Below are 20896 nucleotides of genomic sequence, written 5' to 3'. Positions count from 1 at the left end.
GGCAGAGTCAGAGGGACAGCCCTGCAGAGATGACAGGTTGCTAGTAAAGAGCCCAGGCCACCACCAGTACACTACTGTAGCTGCTTCTGTGGAAACCCAGCTTTGGCTGATCCCTTCTTATTGGGGCAGAAGTCACAAAAGGAAGATAGGAATAGGTACTCGTGAATGCTGGACTGATCTTTACCCTGGAGGCAAAAGTCTGAACTTCTTTCTTCGTCTAGGAGAGGCAGTCTACTGGGCTATAGAGTCATTTCCAGAAAAAGTCCACAAAGTGGAAATCAGCTAGAGTAGCAAGGCGAGGACACAAGCCCCTTGTGTCTGTGTGTACCATGGAAAGTTGTGAGGTGTAGGGGGCAGGGAGTTCACACTGTGTCATCAGCCTTTGATAAGATGACGTGGGGAATATAATGAGGTCCTCTTCCAGCTAGCTGGAGGTCTCATCAGGTGGTTTAGGTGCCTGTGGCATCCATTGGCTTTCTTGGTGTTCCTTTTTTATCCATCACTCTCCTCAACCCCTCACTCTGGGAGCAATCCTCCAGATTAGCTTGTGCACACACCAGGTAGCATGCAAGTGGACCTGGGACAGGAGGCAACCCATCAGAGAGAATGTGAGGTTTATCGCTTAGAATTCTGGGAGGCGGGACCATTTACCCTCTCTAGGAACAACTTAACCACGTGTTCGTGCTGTTGTAAAGGAGGACGATCTGGTCACAGAGATCACCTGCAGAAAATGCAGGACAAAAGGAATCCAGGGCACACTGTCAGCCTCTTGATCAAACTTTGTCTGAAGCAGGCAACCCAGTTCTCGGAGCCAATAGCGATCTCAGTATGGAAGCCAGTATAAATTGTGGTTGCCTCCACTTTCAAACTCCCCAGAAACTCCAGACAGTACCCTCCAAACTCCACCCTTTCTTCAAAAAGATCACATTTCCTGAAAACAAATGCTGTTTCGAAGGACACAGAATAGACCCTGGCATGCTGCCTTCAGGTTCCGTAGCGAACAGCATCTCCTCACCTTCTCCTCCGAGTACAGCTTTCGCTCTTGACCTGGTCCCTCCATCACAACAACACTTGGATGACAACTCACTGTCTACCAAGTTGAACTAACATGGAGTTCTAAAAGCAGCTCTGAACACCAGGCCACCCCCATGCCATTCGGATGTCAAAGAGTGCGCACGCGTGTGTAGCTGAGGGTGTGAATTCGAGGCAGTCTCGGAGAACGTGAGCATGTATTAGTGTGTGTGGCAGTGTGCGGCATACAAGCCAGTGGGAATGTGCATAGCACAGGAGGGTCTGAGAGTGCCCGGGTGTGTGTACTGCATGCACCCAGTAAGGCAATAGCCTCTGAGAAAATGCTACCCTTAAGGGCAGACCACCAAACATATGCCCAAGAGAGAAAACAAACACAGGTAGGGCCTAGAAACGAGCACTGAGAAGCAAAACAGCATGACATTTGACTCCCAGGACACACTGTCCTCTTTCTGCGGAGCTGGGAATGAGACCTAGGACATCGCACATGCCAGATCAATAGCCTACCACTGAGGTATTCCTCTGAGACATCCTCTTTTAGTGAATAATGCTTGAAAGATTATGGAGGGGGCAGGGTGGGGAGGACTTGTTGTTTGCTGCAATTGTGTGTTCACTTAAATTGTAACGACAAGCAACCGTGTCCCGAATCCTGCAGTCAGCCTTCTAGAAAAGGAGCTGGGATCCTCAGGAGTCACCTAGGTTAGAGTCACAAATCCTGCAGACTGCCCCCCCCCCCCCCGTGACAGCTGGAGAAAGCTTGTCTGATTGACAAAGGAACATTGTCATTTGTCTCTCAGTGATGCCACATGTCACTCAACTCTCCACGGTGCCACATGGTGGTGACAGCTCAGGACTCTCAGAAGTCCAATTTAAGCCCGAAGCCACAACGTGAGAGCGCTCCACGTTTCCTGTTTTTTTCTCTGGCAGCTTCTCGATCTCAGATTACTTATGTTACCTTCACTCTTCCCCGTCTGTGCTGTGGATTCTCCATTGGCTGCTTTTGCTTAGAGAAAGTTTGACTCAGGACTTATCACTGCCCCAAGACTCCTCACAAAGAGGACTCGACTTATGAAAGGCCCACACGACCTCAGCCTGGAGCAAGGTGTGCCCGAGCAATTAAACGTGTCTAAGCAACACTGTTCACACCTGGGGCAGACAGGAAGAGAGAGCACTGGCTTCCTAAACTGATTTCTCCTCCCACGGGATGTGAGTCACCCCAGGTCTGATTTCTCAGCAAAGTGAATCTCTTTGTCAAGAGCATGGGGAATCAGAAATTTTCAGTCCTGTGACTTCTCAAAAACTGTGGGACACACAAAAATGTCTCTACTTCCAAAATGGAGCCTTCGAATCTTCCTGGGGTGACTTTGAACCGTCCAGGAGTGAAGGTGTGAGAAGGTGACACCATGCTGGATATAAACCAAATCAGAACAAACTCTTGACTCGGCATTTACAATTTTTCATTTTTTTAAACCAGAGCTTTGTCAGTAAGAGATGGAGCCCTCATGCATGTATCACACATGTATCAGTAATAGTACACACTGGATGATCTAGTTAGACAGGTGGCACTTTTCTCTAGATGAAGGCGACAGTGAACATTTACTGGGGTTGACCATGTGTCCCAAGTACCATGCTGATCACTTTCCATCCATTAAGTCTCTGAGAGGCACAATACTGTTATCCTCGCTGTCCAACGGGTAGACAGTGGGAAGGGAGAGAAAAAAGAGACAGACAGAGAGAGAGAGAGAAAGAGAAAGAGAGAGAGAGAGAGAGAGAGAGAGAGAGAGAGAGAGAAAGAGAAAGAGAGAGAGAGAGAGAGAGAGAAAGGAGGAGGAAGAAAAAACAGTATGATTCATACAAGCCTTCCCTAGGTCCCAGCTGTCTGGCTCATAACCCACACTAACTGGCTGACTCACTGGAAACATACATTTAAACAACTCTTTCAAATCAGGACCAAGAAAAGATGAACTGAAGTTTCCTGATGTCACAAGAAAGAAACAACTGGAATTTGGAGAAGTCACTGGTATTTCACCACAGGACGAAAGTGTTTATTTTCAGGATTCCTGTTCTCTTGACAGCCCCAAAGTTAGTGAGAACAAGCAGAAGTGGACAGTCAGGGTAAGGGTGGTGAATGTGGATTGCCTGGAGTGGACAGTCCCTTGTTTAGAGGTTGCCCCTCCTTCTAATGGTCAAAGAGAGTCTATCCAGCTAAATTTCTCTTGAAACACAAGAGACCAGAGAGAGATGAACGGTGTCTTCATCGAGTCAGACCTTTATCTGTGTGAATTTTCCCTTGTCATTTAGAAATTTGTCTCCCCAGTCATTTAAGGTTTATTGCAGGAAAGGGTTAACTTGGTTGAATGCTGTAAGGGGTGGCTCCAGTGACAGAGCAGAGAGGGTGCCAGTGACAAGTTCCATAGCCTCCTCAGATCCTCCATTTCAATGGGAAGGTTCACAGGTTATCAGTATCAATGGTGGGTCAGCGTTAATGTCCTCTTTGGTTCCACTGCTCTGCCAATCTCTTCTGTAATTTCCATGGCAACTACTATTCTCCTAATACCTTGCACGGTGATTGTGTACATGATGTACAATAGCCACTTACTAAAGGGTAGATTAAAGTCACACAACTACATAGGCTCATCACTGACACTGATAAGAGTAATTACTAGGGTTGGAGAGATGGCTCAGTGGCTAAGAGCACTGATTGCTCTTCCGGAGGTCCTGAGTTCAAATCCCAGCAACCACATGGTGGCTCACAACCATCTGCAATGAAATCTGATGTCCTCTTCTGGTGTGTCTGAAGACAGCTACAGTGTACTTAAAATAAATAAATAAATAAATAAATCTTTTAAAAAGAGTAATTATTATTACTAATAATAATACTATTGGTACTAATGAGTACTAATAGGCTGTTTACACATAGTCAATTTCAGCTCCTCTTCCTGTGACTCTATAATGTAGGCATTGTCTCCGTCATCTCCAGCCTACAGTAAGGACACAAAGGCACGGGGATGTTCAGAAACTGATTCAAGGTAACTTAGGTTAGATTTGACTCTGGTAATTTGATGTTCCAGTCAGATCCTCGAGCCTCATACCAAATCTGCTGCCTGAAGTCAATTGAGCACGAAAACTTCCTGCCTACTTCTCAAATCTTTTCCCACCATCCGTCTCTCTCCAGAAGGACACTGGTTGAGTCAATCATATGTCACTGAAATCCGGATTTATACCCAGGCCTCCCCAGCTGTCTTCAGATGCTAAGACAGAATAAATATGCAAAGGAACTTGAAATAGCCAGGGTTCCCGTCGTCCCATTTTCTCCTAGTTGCTGTGCTGTTGGGCTTGATTGTCTCATTTATCTCAAGACAGTGTGATGGAGTCGCGGAGCATCCAAATGAGTGTAGCTTTCCCAGAGGCAGCAGAATGAAGACATTACAACCATATCTCAGATGCTCCGAGCTGCATCAGAAAGCAGCATCATCATCATCAGTAACAAATGTGCGAACTTCTCAGAAAAGCAAGCAGAGGGAACTTTCTACTTTCCCAACAAGTTCTGGTTCCACAAATGCTGCTAAACTCCCATGGGGAATGGGAACCTTCTGAAATTTCTCCATTCTGGGCTATCTCGGGACATTTATTGCTAAATTTTTATTATTGGGTTTGTTTTCTTCTCAGGAGGGTAGTGTTGGCCTGGGGGAGGTAAAAACATGGAATGATTTTAACTGTGTTTCTCGAGATGCACGTTTCCATGTCTAGAGCAAGAATAACAAATAGCACAGTTACATTTCATCGCTTCCAGAGCGGGGAGGGAGCTCCAGGTAAGGTGCTTTGCTTTAGAGCAAGTGCAAAATACATGATACCTGTTCCAACATATTAAATGGGAACAAGGCATGCCTCTCATGACTGAGGATGTCCCAAAGAACAAGAGTGCCCATCTGACCATATTTGGGAGGTGGGGCATAAAACAAGTCTACACTAAAGCCAAGCTCCCTTCCCCATGTTCGCATGTTGAATACAAGTGGCTAAGAACCATCAGTCTTAGAAAGCAGCCAGTTCTTCCCATTGGCAGGGGAAAATGATGCTTCCTTGTAATTGAAAGGTATTTCTTCAGTGAAAACCCAGAGGGAAAGTCAGCAGTACCAGCGTGAGAGATCCAAAACCTTGGGAATAAAAGTTTTCAATTCCCGTTGGAAGCAAACTCTGCTCCTCAGAGGGAGCCACTGACAATGGCCTTTAATCGGTGATGGCCCTGATTTAGGGAGGGTCAGTCTGAAGCTGAGTCAGGTCTTGGGACACCGAGCTGGAGGAGGTAACCAAGAATTGAGCTGGTCTCTGAGATTCTCCCAGGTCTCACCAAATATAATGAAACTAACTTAGCAACCAACCAAAATTGCCCTAATACCACTTTTCCGCCCCTGCCAATCAATCATGTTAGAGGCTATCTAACCCTTCCAGAAAAATTCTCCTTAGCTCTGCAAAAAAAGGGGGCCTTTGAGCCCTTTAGGTCATTGACATTTTGATAACTGGTTGACCCCTGCATGTTGATAATTTCTGCAGAATAAATACTCATTGCCTTTGCATACTGTTTGAGTCTAGGGTCTTCATCCATCAGTTCTTGGATGCTAAGACGTGTGTGTTGGCAGTGAGGGCCTGCTCATTGCTCTAGATAGACAAAGATACAACCTGAATCTGTCAGTGAGAACTTTAAAGGGTGGTACTTTAATGCCCTCATAGGTGCTGTCTGAGGGGAAAGAACATACCAGAAAGCAGCCTTAGCAGCATTCTGTAGGTGGCTGAATAGTTCTTCAGGAACACCCATAGGAGCCCCGTCCTGATTGGGTATGATCTAGCCATCAGCTCTCAGATGAAAAGCCACATCTGGGGGAAAATTGTTCATGAGTCAGTGATTCAGCCTCAGCCAAGTTGAATAACTTTCCAGAATGACTTTTTTTTTCCTCCTGATGTTGTCTTCAGACTTAACTCAGCCTGCAGTTTCATACATATTCAAAAGTCTATCTGATTTTTGTCTTTCCCCTGGATCGATGGAGATTTTTGAGAGAAGGAAATATTGTCTATTTAGTCTGAACCATGTCTCCACCTCCCATGACACTCTGATGGGTATCAACCCTTGTTTGTGGAATGAGAAAAAAAAATGCTCAAGAGAATGAGATAGAAAGTCCAAACGTCTGAGACTGAACTGCTATAGAGTTAAAACCTGTGTAAAAACAAGGAAGCAAGCACGTGAGGGATGTGATCAATACATGAAGCATGTGATCAATGATCAATACATGGACGGGGGCTGGAGGTCCCTGTTAGAGCATTTGCGTAGCGGGGAACAAGTGGGTTGATCCCCTGCAACAAAGGTGGACGTGTTCAGGGAGAACAACCAAAGCAAAACACGATAATACTCAGCTCACTTAATTTCCCCTGAAAGATGCACTACTTACCGATGAGGAAAACTAGGACCCTTTCACGGAACAAAGGGCTCTGTCTTTCCAGCTAACATGAAACCGTGTTGGGCCCTGTGCTGTTATCCACGGACATGATTCACATGGAACTCTGAGCAGGTCAGTTCTAAACCAGCTCCCACAGGGCTGCAGAGCATGCACTCCAGAGACTTGGTCAGGGGAAGTACTATACTGTAAGACCAGTCAGGCCAATCAAACTGACTTTGAGCTTGAGCACGTTTGAGGTTATGAGCTGGATTCCAAGGCTCTAGCACTCTTCTTAGGGGTTCTGCAGCAAACCTCTGTAGAACAGGACGCTTGAAACCACAGAAGGGCAGCTTCCATGGTTGAGACTCAGAAGCTCCAAATCACTACCACTGAGCTAAAATCGCAGTCCAGGGGCACGGGGGGGGGGGGGGGGCTCTGGTTCTTGCATCTCCATGTTCCCGGTGGGTGTTGTCACTTCTTCATTGGTGGCCCCATCGCTCAACTCTCTGTCTTCAGATTACTTTGTCTAGATCTGCATATATGTCTAAAATTTATCTCTCATAGAAATATGTATGGTGATATGCTGGGTCTATACAGATAATTTGGGGTACCTCCCATTTTGAGAACCATAATTTAATCACTCCTGCCAAGTCTTCCTTAAATAGGGCAACATTTACAGATTGCAGAAATTAGGACTCCGTCCCTCTGGCCTATTATTATTCAACCTACTATACTTGTCTTTCCAAATCCACCATGTATTCACACACCATAGTTCTCATTTCCGTTTATGTAGGACAACTTTACTAACCAGTACGAATCACTACTGAAGCGGGCTTAGGCCATGAGGTGACAGGCCAGTGCGAGGTGATGCCAACATGTGCCCCAGGTGTGCACTCCCCGAGGAACCCGTGCTTTTGTGTGCTGCTGGGGCTTGTGATGGCATCATGACAGATGGGAGAGAAAGGTGGCCTGCTGTCTCCGAAGAAGCACACCGCCCTCCTGTGGAGCCAGCCTGTGGGGGAACTACAGGTGGCTGAGGGGCTCAGTCCTGCAGCTGCAGTGAGCCACATTCTCCCAGCAGCCAGTGGGCATGAAGGAGGAATCTGGAGGAATCTGGGCCTCTGGATAGATCATAGCCTGGACCTGCACCTGAATTGCAGTCTGGTGAAACCCTGAGCAAAGGGCCCAATTAAATTCCGTGAGAGGCCTGACCCATAGCCAACCACGTGTGCTGAGCAAGCCACCACTGATGGTAATTGGTCATGCGCCAATAGAAAATTGATGGACTCATTTTGCCAGGGGTTTACTGTGCAGATCTGAACTAGAGAGTACATAAGCCAAGAGGCAAGAGCCTTCCCACCGCCCTGCAGCAAGGTATCCTGGGAAGAAAATGTCCGCTGTGTAAGTGAGATGGCTCAGAGCCAGGAAACAAGATTAATGTTAACTGCAAAATAGACTGGGAGACAGGGCTGAGGGAAATTCAGAAATGGAGCAGGGAGATGTTTAGCCAAGCCTTTCAGCTGCAGGGATGAAAGTCCAAGTCAAACAGGCCAAGTCACCATGAACAACTCCAATGAACACCAAAAGCTCAGTGGTTTCTGCGTCAGCTGAACGCCTGCCTCTCCAGGTCTCTCTCTTACTTCCTCACTGCTCACTTGGCTATGGGGCAGTCCTTTCCAGTCCTTTCCAGTCCTTTCCAGTCCTTTCCAGTCCTTTCCAGTCCTTTCCAGTCCTTTCACAGTAACCAGTCAAGGGCTCAGGCTGATAGCTGCCTTACTAAATAACCCCCAAGGTGAGAGATTCTTCCTAGTCATCCTGGCAGGAGTGCCCTGCCCTCTGCACTAGCTCTGACCCTGGCACACCTGACTCACAGGCCTGACTTTGACCCCATGAGGGAGGGGGACGGCCTCATCTGAAACCAAACTGTACTCAGTTAGCAAAGGTCCCAGACACATGTCAGATGAAAGAGGGCCAAGACTGCACAAGAAGTGGTAAAGGCCTCTGCCTGGCATCTGGCTTCATGCTCACTATCACAGTCATGTCACGCTCACTATCACACCCATGTGATGCTCACTATCACACCCATGTCATCCTCAATATCACACCCATGTCACACTCACTATCACACCCATGTGATGCTCACTATCACACCCATGTCACGCTCACTATCACACTCATGTCACACTCACTATTACACCCATGTGATGCTCACTATCACACCCATGTGATGCTCACTATCACACCCATGTCACACTCACTATCACACTCATGTCACACTCACTATCACACCCATGTGATGCTCACTATCACACCCATGTCACCCTCAATATCACACCCATGTCACGCTCACTATCACACCCATGTCATGCTCACTATCACACCCATGTCACCCTCACTATCACACCCATGTCACGCTCACTATCACACCCATGTCATGCTCATTAACACACTCCTGTCACACTCACTATCACACTCATGTCACACTCACTATCACACCCATGTGATGCTCATTAACACACTCCTGTCACGCTCACTATCACACTCATGTCACACTCACTATCACACCCATGTGATGCTCACTATCATACTCATGTCACGCTCACTATCACACCCATGTCATGCTCATTAACACACTCCTGTTATGCTCACTATCACACCCATGTTACGCTCACTATCACACCCATGTCATGCTCAATATCACACCCATGTCACTCTCACTAACACACTCATGTCACTGGCAGCTGCTGTAGCAGGCACACTGGCATCGGAGAAGACAATTTCCCCAGGCCACTGACCTAGCCACTGGCAAAGTACAACTCAAATCAAGGTATATGGGTTTCCAAAGTATGGAGTTAAATGGTCTCTTCCTAAGCAAACTTTAACCAGACTAGCACATGGAGATGAGATAACACCCAATACAACGTAACACCCCTCCATGGAGGCCCACACAAACCTTTCCTGTGGGGATTTAACAAGTGCCCGACTTTCATTGGCTAGGACTTCAGAAGAAAGCCCACAGGGCTCTGGGAAAAAGAAAGTGGATCTCAGCACACCCAGGGGTTGTGAAGGAACAGAAACATGGGAGAGGACAGTCTGTGGAGGGCCATCAGAAGCTTCAGCATTGCCGCTCATGGCAAGGCCAGAGGCAGACAATGAGAGAGGAAGTGTGAAGGAAACAGGTTCAGGACTCTCCCCTCCCATGCCCTCCCTCCCATTGTGCCTCTCACTGAGTCAGCCTGGAGAGGAAGAAAACAGACTCATCCTCCCCCACACACCTCCAACTTATCCCCAACAGGGAAGGAGATCCACACACTCAGACACTCTGTGATATCCCGCAACCCCCACCACACAGCAGAGATTTCCGTCAGGGTTCCAGGGAGCAGGCACACTTTCAAGGACTGATGTCAGCCTAAGACGTGTCACGTAATAACAGAATGACAGGCTGCCGGTGTAGCTATGTTGGGAAAGTGCTTTCCTCCCACACAGGGAGCCCTGGGTTCAGTGTCCAGCCTAGCATAAACCGAACATACCTATGATCGAAGCACTCAGCAGAAGGAGATAGGTAGTTTAGAAGTTCAAGGTTATCCTCAGCCATGTAAAGACTTGAGGTTAGCCTGGACTGTATAAAACCTTGTTTTAAAAAAAATGCCAGATGATGTAATGCCTCTGGACTTTAGTATAGCGTTGAGGTAGATGATGATAATAAAGCAGGATATATATATATATATACATATATACGTGTACACACACACACACACACACACACGCACGCACGCACGCATGCACACACACACTAGCTAGGCACAGGAGCAGCTGGAAAACACAGCTTACTCTCTCAGAACACGTTACCTCTACATGTTCTAATTTTCCACAAGGATCTAGAATTTTGACCTTTACATAACAGCTTCTTATCTTTAAAAATTGGGAACAAGCCCAGCCTTCAGGCAGTTTGTAATCTTGAGTCCACACGGGTAGCCACACGTGGATACTTCTATTTAGTTAAACATGAACAAACACTAAATGTTCAGTTCCACGTCTCAAGTATTCAGTGGTCACCCATATCGGGTTGGCATAGCAGGGAAAGCAGATCAGGGAAAGGCAGAGTCACGGCAGAGTCTCCTGGTGGCCCTGGTCTAACTGGTCTCCCGGATAATGATCAAATCAAGACAAAATGAAACAGACTTTACATTCAGAACATAGCTGCTGGAAATTGATCATTAACCCAAAGCATTCACTCACTAGATAATGAATATGTTCAACTTTGTGGAATCAAAGGTTTCTTCTAACTTCTCATCTTACCACACAAAGGCCGCAGGTGACAACACAAAATCACCTGGGCACAACTGTGCTCCAGCAAAATGTTTTCAGGAACCAAAGTGTGAATATTGTATGGTCTCCATAGGTCAAAGGAAGAGCTCTCAAATTCCCTGCCTCCATTTAAAAATGAACTAGCCTGTCTCACAGTAACATAATCCTCCAACAGGGAGCTGTATGCTGTACTGGGCCTCAGGCAGTCCGGTGGCCTTCTGGAAACTTTCTGATGGCCACAGTGGGCTGCAGATGGGGGAGTGATGGGGTTTGGGCACATTAATTTAATACCCTGGCCATTTCCCCATGTAAGTGCTATACTTCACCAACACTGATCAGAGACGGAGGGAAAGACCACCACAGGCCTTTCTGTGAGGCCTTTCACCAACCTGGGCTATCCTCATCAATCACAGACTCCAAATTTAGAAATCTGTCTACTATCTTAAATTTATTTGTAAGCTCTAAAATCAACACGTGAGGCTCTAGTCCAACCGTTCTGTGACTTAACACAGATCAGAGAAGACGTGAGTCTCCACACACATGTTTCCTGCTGAGGTGTGACAGGGAACTCACGGCTTCTAGCTTCAGCTTTCATGGTGTTGCATCTGTCTCATGACTTTTAGGTACGTCCACCCTGTTGCTAAAGACCCCACAGGATAGCCAGGAATGCAGCCCAACGCATTTGTGGACCACAGAGTCATGTCTCGGCGTCTAGGCCTGGGCACTGTCTCTAGTCCATGCATGATTTATACAACTTTGTTGGTTATTTTGTTGGTGTTTAAAGGGAGACCCCGGAGTGCTGATCTGTAGAGTTGGCTATGTGTGAGTGTTTGTGTCCTTACCCCTTAAAACATCTATATTGAAACTGAATTACCAGTTAGTTCCAGAATACAGACCCCTCATGAATGTAAGCAGTGCTGTTGTAAGTTGTAAATGCAGCTACAGGAGATGCCTTGCCACTTAACACCAGTAGAGGGCAGCACTAAGCGACACCATCTATACCTATGAGACCTTGCTAGACCCAATCAACTGGTGCCTTGATCTTGACCTTCCAGCCCCGAGACTGTGAGACGTACATTTCTGTTGATTCCCAGTCTTCTGGGTTAGGGTTTTGTTTCAGAACAGTTTCTAAGTACAAGGCCACCGTGTCCTTGAGAGAAAAGAGGGGAGGTGGGAAGCCATGGTGAAGTGAAGGAAGAAGGGTGTGTTGGTAAAGGTGACTCTGGGCTACAAAGGAAGAACTTGTGTCACGACCCAAGCCCAGCCAGATAAAACGAAACCAACAAAAACTATCTCAAATAATGAGACTTTAATGACATTTTTAAAAGACTCAGTAGACACCCAGTTTGTTCCCTCTGTCTTGTGAACTACACTTTAGGTTTAATGAGAAAGGTTAAAATTACGTTAAACGTTGGATTGCTTCATGATGTTATGTTTCTGTAATTCCATGGTTCTGATTTCTCACACAATATGGCTAGTGACTAGAATGTAGCATAGAAAAACTATTAAAACAAAATCTCACTTAAAGTGCATTCACACACTGTTATCCAAAGAGGGACGCACCCTGGCCTAACAGTAGCAGGATCCCAGTGGAGAATGATTGGGTGAGCTGTTTGTCTTACTCCAAACAGTTAACTCAGATGGGAGACCATCTGAGAGGCACTGGACATCAATGAATTGTAAATATTCATTGCCCAGACCACCCAGAGTTTGATAGGAGACCTTTGCTTAACTACAGAAAAGGATTTTCATTTGCAAACACTGCACAATATATGGGTGCTATCCTCTGGAAATCCATCCTGTGGGGTGGTCCAGTAGGGGAAGTTATTTGGAAACAGAAAAGGATGTTGGGAGGTGATGCAGCTGAGAGCCAAGGCCCAGTAAGAGCCAAAAATCAAGTTCATTTAGCAAAATACTAACAAGTAAGTTGGTGTGGCTTTTGGGACACACACACACACTCATCCCTTTAATACACCCCCCCTTACACTAATTAGCTCCTCCTGGTCAGGCGCTATCTCTCAGTGGTTATAGAAAGTAATCTCCACTTTGCCGCTCTTTATCACAGCCTTGGCTCCCTCACAACTATTTTTAAATATTACACAACTTTACAGCATTTATTATGTGCCTGATTTTTTTATTTTCATTATCATAAGCACCGTAAACATGAATCCATTTAATCCTCACTCATTTGGAATAAACACAGTCACAGCCCTGTGCGTTTTCTGGTAAAGGATGTCACAGAGATGTCTGTGAACTTGCTCTGTGTCACACAGCAAACAGGCATTGGAACCAGAACTGGAACAGAGTCTTTCCGCTTACCCTCTGCTGTCTCATGAACCCTCTGTAGGTGCCTTAATATTGGAGGGACTGTAACAGCAGCTGCTTCCTTTGGTAGCAACATTCCACCCATTATCTTTTCATTCTTCTTCTTCTCTCTCTCTCTCTCTCTCTCTCTCTCTCTCTCTCTCTCTCTCTCTCTCCCTCCCTCCCTCTCTCCCTTTTCTTTCTTCTCTTCCTCTCTCTCTTCCTTCCTTCCTCCCTTCTCTCTCTCTCTCTCTCTCTCTCTCTCTCTCTCTCTCTCTCTCTCTCATTCTTTCTTCCCTTAATGCTTAACTTAATGCAGCAGAATTTACCCTTTCAAATGGACAGATTGTAAGTTTTGGACACGTATTCACACTCACATGAACATCACCATAGTCAAACTGAATGGTCTCATCCGTCTCCATGTTGCTTTGGGGTTCGCCCTGTCCCCACCCTACCTAGCTCAGAGACCATGGGATTTTAGCCAGACACCCATGACTCTCCAAGGAACCTCGAAGAGAATTCAAGAACAGAATATAGATCTGTTAGAGAAGATTACATCTTTTATCACCATTATCTCTAACCCCCTTCAGTTACTAATGGGAGCCTTGAACTATAGTTTCTCTGCCAGCATCATCCTCGGGAAGCACAGATCCGTTTCTAACACACAGCAGGTACCTAGGTGGAAAACATTGCTTATCCTCCTCGCAGCTCAGCATTACAGTTGCCACAAGATTCATCCACAGAACTCACATTTTGTCTTAATAAAATAAGCACCATTGGAGACTCTTTTTTATGGCACCAAATATCAATCGTATGGAAATATTCATTGTAGAAATCAGCCAGAGTGCTTACATCACAGACATGTTTAATATTTAATAACTCTATTTCAGTATAAATTAAATTTATTAGTGCATTTTTTCGAAGCAGGGATACTTGAGCTTTGCCACTTTGCTGAAACGGATTTGTTTTCTAGAGCGTTCCCCGGGAGAATTGATGGATAGGTAAAAGTAAGTCATTGGTAACTTACTCCATTATGACAGGGAATAAAGAAAATATGCAACCACAGAGAAGCACTTTGCCAGCTCAAGCCAGTTTTCTGTTGAGTGTAAGACACTAACTGGATAAGGTCCCCTTGCTGCGCACACTGCTGGAAGAACTCTATAGATCTTTATCTGAAAACTGTGTAAGCTGAGCTGTGCTCCAAGGCGGGGACGAGCTATTGGGAGCATCTGTGTTGCTCAGCAGCGCCATCTGCCGTGTAGCTGAGAATCTGCATGGAGGGCAGCTGAAAGGGGAGGATTCTAGGAGGGACTGCCCCCTGGAGAGCACCAGTCATAGCACAGCAGGCAGAAGCTGAACATCCACGATGTCCAATTATTTGGGACTGCAGGCTGAATGTCTCCAAAAACACCAAACGCAAAAATGCTCCAAAACATGAGATTGCTTAAGCACCGACAGTGGAAAATTCCACACCACAAATCTGTCTCACTTACAGAATTATTTAATATATTGTATAAATCACCCCAGGCTTATGTATAGTACACGTAACAAACTGCATGAGAAACATGAAGGAAATCTATGTTTAGGTGTGGGTTTTGTTCCAAAGAGGTCAGTATGGGAATACAGCTTTTCTAAAACTAAAAAAAAAAAAAAAAAAAAAAAAAAAAAAAAAATCTAAAATCCAAAACACACTGTCCTCAATTAGCTCAGATAAGGGACACTCAGCCTGTACTGAACTACCTGGGTTGATAATGAAGACATTTTATTTTGCCTTTCAGTTTGTTACCTCCAGATTATTTTTTTCATAAGCTACACGAACAGAAACTATATGTAAGGGGAAACCCCTTGATTAAGAAATGAACAAATGAGGTGCATTTCATCCTCCCTCTGGTCGTAAATCAAATGACTCTGAGGAGACACAAGAACCCACATATCTGTCAATTACCTTGAATCCCCATGTGAATGTTCCTGGTTGAAGTCAAAGCAGCTTCTTTCAATGTGAGGAGATGCATTTAAGACTTCCTGAGCAGCACTTGGTTAATTTCCGAAGCTACTCTATCGAGGTAAAGCTAAAAGAACTCAAGTAAGCTCCTGAACCACAAACGGGCCAGAGGCTCTGTAACACAGATGAGGGTGATGTTGACCTTAGCTTTCAGGCAGGACTTAAAACGTCACACAGCTTTTTTATCCCAACCTTTGGATCTCATCTTTGGCATGTCCGATGGCTTTCGGCAGCCCGGTAGAGGGAGGTGTGCTAGCGCTCCTTAAAGACACCCACTTCTTCTCGGCCTTCACAGAGCTGAGAATGTTCATCTCCCATTGTAATATTTCCACAGTGCTCTCTTCCCAATATCTAATAGGCCCTTGTCCCCTCCTCTTGACACTAAAAATCCCCCCATGCTGAGTACTTCTGGCAAGTTCTTTAACAAAGGCTAATCTGTTCAGCTGTCCTAAGGATGTGGATGGCATGGAATTTCACAGGGAAGCTTCTAGAGATTGACAGCAAGGTGGAACAGGGCTGCTCATTATTTTCTCACCTTCCTACCTGATGGGTAACAGTGTCCCGAAGCCACGAGGGGACAGTTCACTCCCCAGTGCTCCATTGATGAATTAAATTTTGACCCTGGGGCCTAGCTGTCAGATCTCATAGCTGATGGAATTGGAATTCAAGAGTGCACATGGCTGCTTTTTTTTTTTCATCTTACATTGCAGCACCTGCAGGCACCATAAATGTCTGGTAATTATACTATCAAATTCCCAACCCCACACAATCTTCACAGTGGCAGCACTGGCTACACAAATGAGCCACAGGAGGTGGGTGTTAAGTGTAAGTCACCAGAGACTCTAATACCAATTAAGCCAAGGAGCGGGCCTCACTTCACTTCAGAAGCCAGGCCTAGTGGCTGTGCCATCGTGTCTCTGAGTCTGTAATACTAAGTATGTGTTCAGTGTTCAATAGAACGAGGCTGTCAGATGTCGACTAGGCTACAAGTCCGCCACTGTATTCCTGCTTCTCAAACCTGACACAGGTTTTGCACGCACACACGCACGCAGAATCTTCTCAGCACTTTATTCACAGAACCTGCTAGTTCTATGGACTTGCTAATTAAAATGGGATATGTGTCATATAATAGTATCATGGATCCAGAAGGTAAGCCTCAGGGTGGCCCAGGTTTGGGCCTGTGGCTGATGCTGGGATGTAACAGCATCCCTGTTTCAATTACACATGGCGCCTGAGAGGGCATCATGAGGAAGCTATAGTAAAACTAGCTGGGGCTGTAGAGACAAACTTTACTGCGGGTCAGAAACAAACAAAACACCATCTTCTTGAGACACGTCTTTGAATTCCATGTCCTCTAACCCCAAGCTCCCCAGGTTTTTTTTTTTTTTTTTTTTTTTTTTTTGGTCTGTGCCGTCATACATGACCAATTTTTCTTTCCATGTGTGTGTAACCTTTTCTCCCCATAAAAAATTAGAGAAATTAAGCTGAATCACCAGAGAAGGTTCAAAGTGTGGACAGAACTTACATGATAACCTTCAAGGTAAAGTTATGTTAACTAATAGCCTTTTGATTAGTAATGTCTGCCTAAGTCAGGAAGGGATCTTGAGACCATTTTGAGTTCTGAGAACAAGGGGTGTTGTGGGAGATTGATGATGTCTGTCCTGGCATGGGAAGGGAGGGTGGCTTCCTTACTAGAGGCATATCAGATCCAGTGATGTCTGGGGCACTGACCAAACCACTCATGGCTTTCATAACTTTCCTCAGAGAAGCCAACCAGGCCTGACAGGAAACAGAAGCTTACACCGGAAAAGGCGGTGCAGTTCCTGCAGTGCCTGATGAATTTCTCCTCAGAGACCACTTGCAAAGTCCACAAGGGGTTCCTGGAACCTGTGACGACAGAAATGCCATGGCCCTAGGAAAAATGGGGGAACCCCGGAGGATGAAGACTCGAGGCAGGGGTGGGGAGTGGGTCTGGAAGTAAGGCTATTTAGAGGGCTCCTAAACCTGCTTGTGCCTCCCTGGAACGTTAGTGGTGTATACTTGGAAACACTAGCGGGCCTCAGAGGGGTTACTTGGGGAATGTTTGTCAGGATAGGAAAGGGCCAGGGTAGCGCTGGGCGCGACACGACTGACCCCTAGTGGTGGATCTGGAAAATTCCTACTTAAAAGATCTTCAAAAAGTCCACTAGAAAGTGCGGCGAACCCGACTGGGGATTTCATGGAAGAAGGGTTTAGGGGTAAAATAACTAAGAGAAGGGTACATTCTATCTTTTTGGTGATTCACCCATGTGTTTTAAATTTTTGAAAGTCTTTGCAATAAAGTAACTTAAATTCTCTTTAACACTCGATTTGCTTGAACATTACTGTTTTGTTTTGTTTTCTTTCTTAAATCATCTTCTTGTTCTGTGAGATGTAGATCCTTGGAGTAAGGAAAGACTGTGCATTCCTGTTTTTCCCTTCAGCATGGAGACTTTGTGGAGATTTCATCTATCAACTCTCCCTGCCAAAACCTCTGAAAACCTGTGTTTTTTGGTAAGACTCCTTCCTTTGTTCGCTATCATGACTGTAGTTGAGGAGAATGATACAATTTAGATTTATGTTAATTACTAGTCAAATCTAACTAAATGTTAAAGACTTCTTCCAGCTAGAGACAGAGGGTTTCGTATGCCTCGGGTTAGAAGCCATATTGAAGAAAATCAAATTCCTTTCAGGCCTGCTAGGTCTCCAGGAACACTTGGGGGCTCACACAGCCTACAATGCTTTCTTGCTTCTGAAGCCTTCGAGTCAGAGCCGGTGAGGCTGGTGGTCAGCTGCTACGGAGCCTTTTCCCTCCTGAAGACCAGTTCTGCGTTTCCTGGGCTGTGTGACTTTGGGTGTGTTGCATATCCTCTCTGTTCTCAGTGTTATCATCCATGAAATGGAAATGACGATACCTCTTCGCTCTATAAAGGCTTCAATGAGCACATACCATAACTGGAAGTTAGCTAGTAATTTGATGCTTTCTCTTTACCTTTTCTAACTTGGGAGTATGAAGTACCACTTGAAAGGAAAATAAGGTCTGGGCTTCGAGGAAACAGTTTAGTTGGTAAAGTGCTTGTTTTACAGACTCAAGGATCCAAGTTTGATCCCTCAAACCTGCCCAAAACTCATTTCTTTTAGAATTTTACATTGTATGTATATGCATGTTTTGCTCGTATGCATGTCTGCATACTATGTGTGTGCCTGGTGCCCATGGAAGTTACAAGAGGGCATCAGATCACCTGCAACTGGAGTTATAGATGGTTGTGAGCTGGGAATTGAACCTAGATCATCTGCAAGAACAAGAGCTCTCGGCCACGGAGCCAGCTCTGCTAGTTTTAAAATAAGTGCATGAGTGTGCGTCTGTGTAGGTTTGTGCACAGGAGTGCAGTTGGCTCAAGGGTCTGGAGCTGGACTAACAGGCAGTGAACTGAAAGACACTGGGACCTGGCTTGGCCTTTTGAAACCTCGAAGCCTACCCCCAGTGATACACTTCTCCCCAACAAGGCCAGTCCTGCTAATCCTTTCAAATAGTGCCACTGCCTGGTGACCAAGCATTCAAACCTGTGAGCCTGTGGGGGCTGTCTAAGTTAGGGTTTTACTGCTGGGAACAGACTCCATGACCAACGCAAGTCTTATAAAGGACGAATGTCTATTTGGGGCTGGCTTACAGGTTCAGAGGTTTAGCCCATTATCATCAAGGTGGGAGCAAAGCAACATCCAGGCAGGCATGGTACAGGAGGAGCTGAGAGTTCTACATCTTCCTCTGAAGGCTGCCAGTGGAAGACTGACTCCCAGGCAGCTAGGATGAGGGTCTTATAGCCCACGCCCACAGTGACACATCTACTCCAACAGGGCCATACCTTCTAATAGTGCTACTCCCTGGGCTGAGCACATAGAAACCATCACAGGGGCCATTCTCATTGAAACCACCACAGGTGCTCTGGCCTGTCATCTCCCCCTAGTCCCTAAAGACAGGGTCTGTCAGTATCTGAAACTGAGTTATGCTGACAGACCAGCCAGTCTCAGGGATCCTCCTTTTCTGCCTCCTCAGTGCCTACACACAACCCCCACACTACCATGCCTGGCTTTCTTACATAGGTGCTGGGCATTTGAACTCAGGCCTTTAGCTTCCGTGGCATATGCTCTTACCCATGAACCATCTCAGTGGCCCACAGCACACTTTCTGTTTCCCCATTGACTCCAGATGTGGAACATATTACAGTTCTTACTGTGTCCTTGATGCCAATTCTGTGGGCATTTAGACTTTCTAGTATCCTATGTACAACCAGTCAAAGAGCTGAGAATTAAGTAGCTGCTGAGTGTTCAAGCACCGAATAGGCTGTTTATATTAATCTTACCTCGAGAGACATAGGGCAAGGGGGCAGAATCATGGCACAGGGGACTGAAAGACTGTGAGTCAGGGTTACAAGCCAGTCAAAATTCTAGGCATGAATAGAGGAGAAGGTCCTGATGCCCGGGCCTAAAAGAAGAGCTGCTGGGGAAGGAATTTCCTTTAGGGGTGTGGCCTCTGAAAGGTTAACCATTCTCTAGTGTAGCAGTTCTCAATCTGTGGCTCATGACTGCTTTGGGAGCCACAGGGGTCACCAAAGACCACCAGAAAATGCAGATATATACATTACATTGTACAAGACCAGTAAAATTATAGCTACGAAGTTGCAACAAAAATTTTATGTTTGAGTGTCTCCGAGACACAAAGAACTGTATTAAAGGTCCAGAGCATCAGGAAGGATGGGAACCAGTTCTCTGGGGGCGGGGCCATAGCTATGCACAGATGGACAGCAGCAGTTACACTCAATGAGTTATTTAAAAAGAACAAGAGAACATTAATGTTGGAAGGGGCAGTGTTGGGAAGATCAGATAAAAGAAGGGAAGATCCTGATATGATCAAGCTGCAATTGTACACATGGATGAAATAGTCAAAGAACAAACAAAATCACTAAATCTCCGTTATTAGCTTTGTCCACCCGTTCACTGGGCTGGAGATAGTTACGTGTTTAATTGTGAATAGAAGGGTGTACAGACATGCATGCAGGCAAAACTCCCCATACATACACAAAACATTTAAAAAAAATTCACAAATAGAATGCTTGAGCAAAATTTTAACAACACATAGGCAATTCATCTAAAGCACAGAATAGTTGCTACTTTTAATTTTTTTTCTTTTTCTTTTAGTTTTAGTTTATTTTTCTCTCTAGGAAGAGAACTTCTATAAATTGTAAGCCTTCCAGTCAACATTGGGTCATTTTGCTTTTATTTCAACGTGGAAGAGTAAATGTGTTCTTTTGTCTCCATCAGAGCCGACACAGATGTTTGGATGGTTATTGGTAATGTGAATTTTGCTCCCCCCCAGCCACCCGTGAGACACCTTAGAGTGTGCTCACAGCTCATCCAAGGCTTTGGTAGTCACTGAACTTAGCACTTACCTTTGGCTAATGGCTTTTCTCTCGCCCTCAGTCTGTTCTCACAGGAAGGATCCTTAGGTTCTGTCCGGCCTGCACCAATGTCATCTTTTCCTTCCCCACATTCTTTCTTCTGAAAGCCTGGAACACAGAGCAGAGAGGCTCAGTCCTCTCCACAGCAGTTAGAAGGACCGTCAGTCACATGTCATTGACAATTCCAGTTTATATTGCTAATTTTCCCTTGGCTGGCTACAGTTTAATCACAGGTTTAGAGAGTTGGATAATTAGATATTTAGCACGGGGCTCTCTGATAACACACACGAAAACGGGCTAGTCTCCTTAACCAAAGATGCAACAATGACTTGACCTCTCCCTGACGACCT

At 45.6% G+C, this 20896-nt stretch overlaps 1 protein-coding gene across 1 annotated transcript in view; it reads right to left on the bottom strand.

The window, feature by feature from the left end:
• FRMD4B (FERM domain containing 4B) overlaps window positions 1–20655 on the bottom strand; it is a 221295-nt gene extending 200640 nt beyond the window's left edge. Inside the window, exon 1 of the mRNA XM_080913704.1 lies at window positions 20538–20655. The gene's annotated coding sequence lies outside the window, so the exon portion shown is untranslated. The remainder of the gene's footprint in view (window positions 1–20537) is intronic.
• Between the last annotated feature and the right edge of the window lie 241 nt (window positions 20656–20896).

The sequence above is a fragment of the Micromys minutus genome (genome assembly GCF_963924665.1).
Source record: "Micromys minutus genome assembly, chromosome: 3".
Lineage (NCBI taxonomy): Eukaryota > Metazoa > Chordata > Mammalia > Rodentia > Muridae > Micromys > Micromys minutus.
This window is presented reverse-complemented; position numbering and strand designations above follow the sequence as displayed.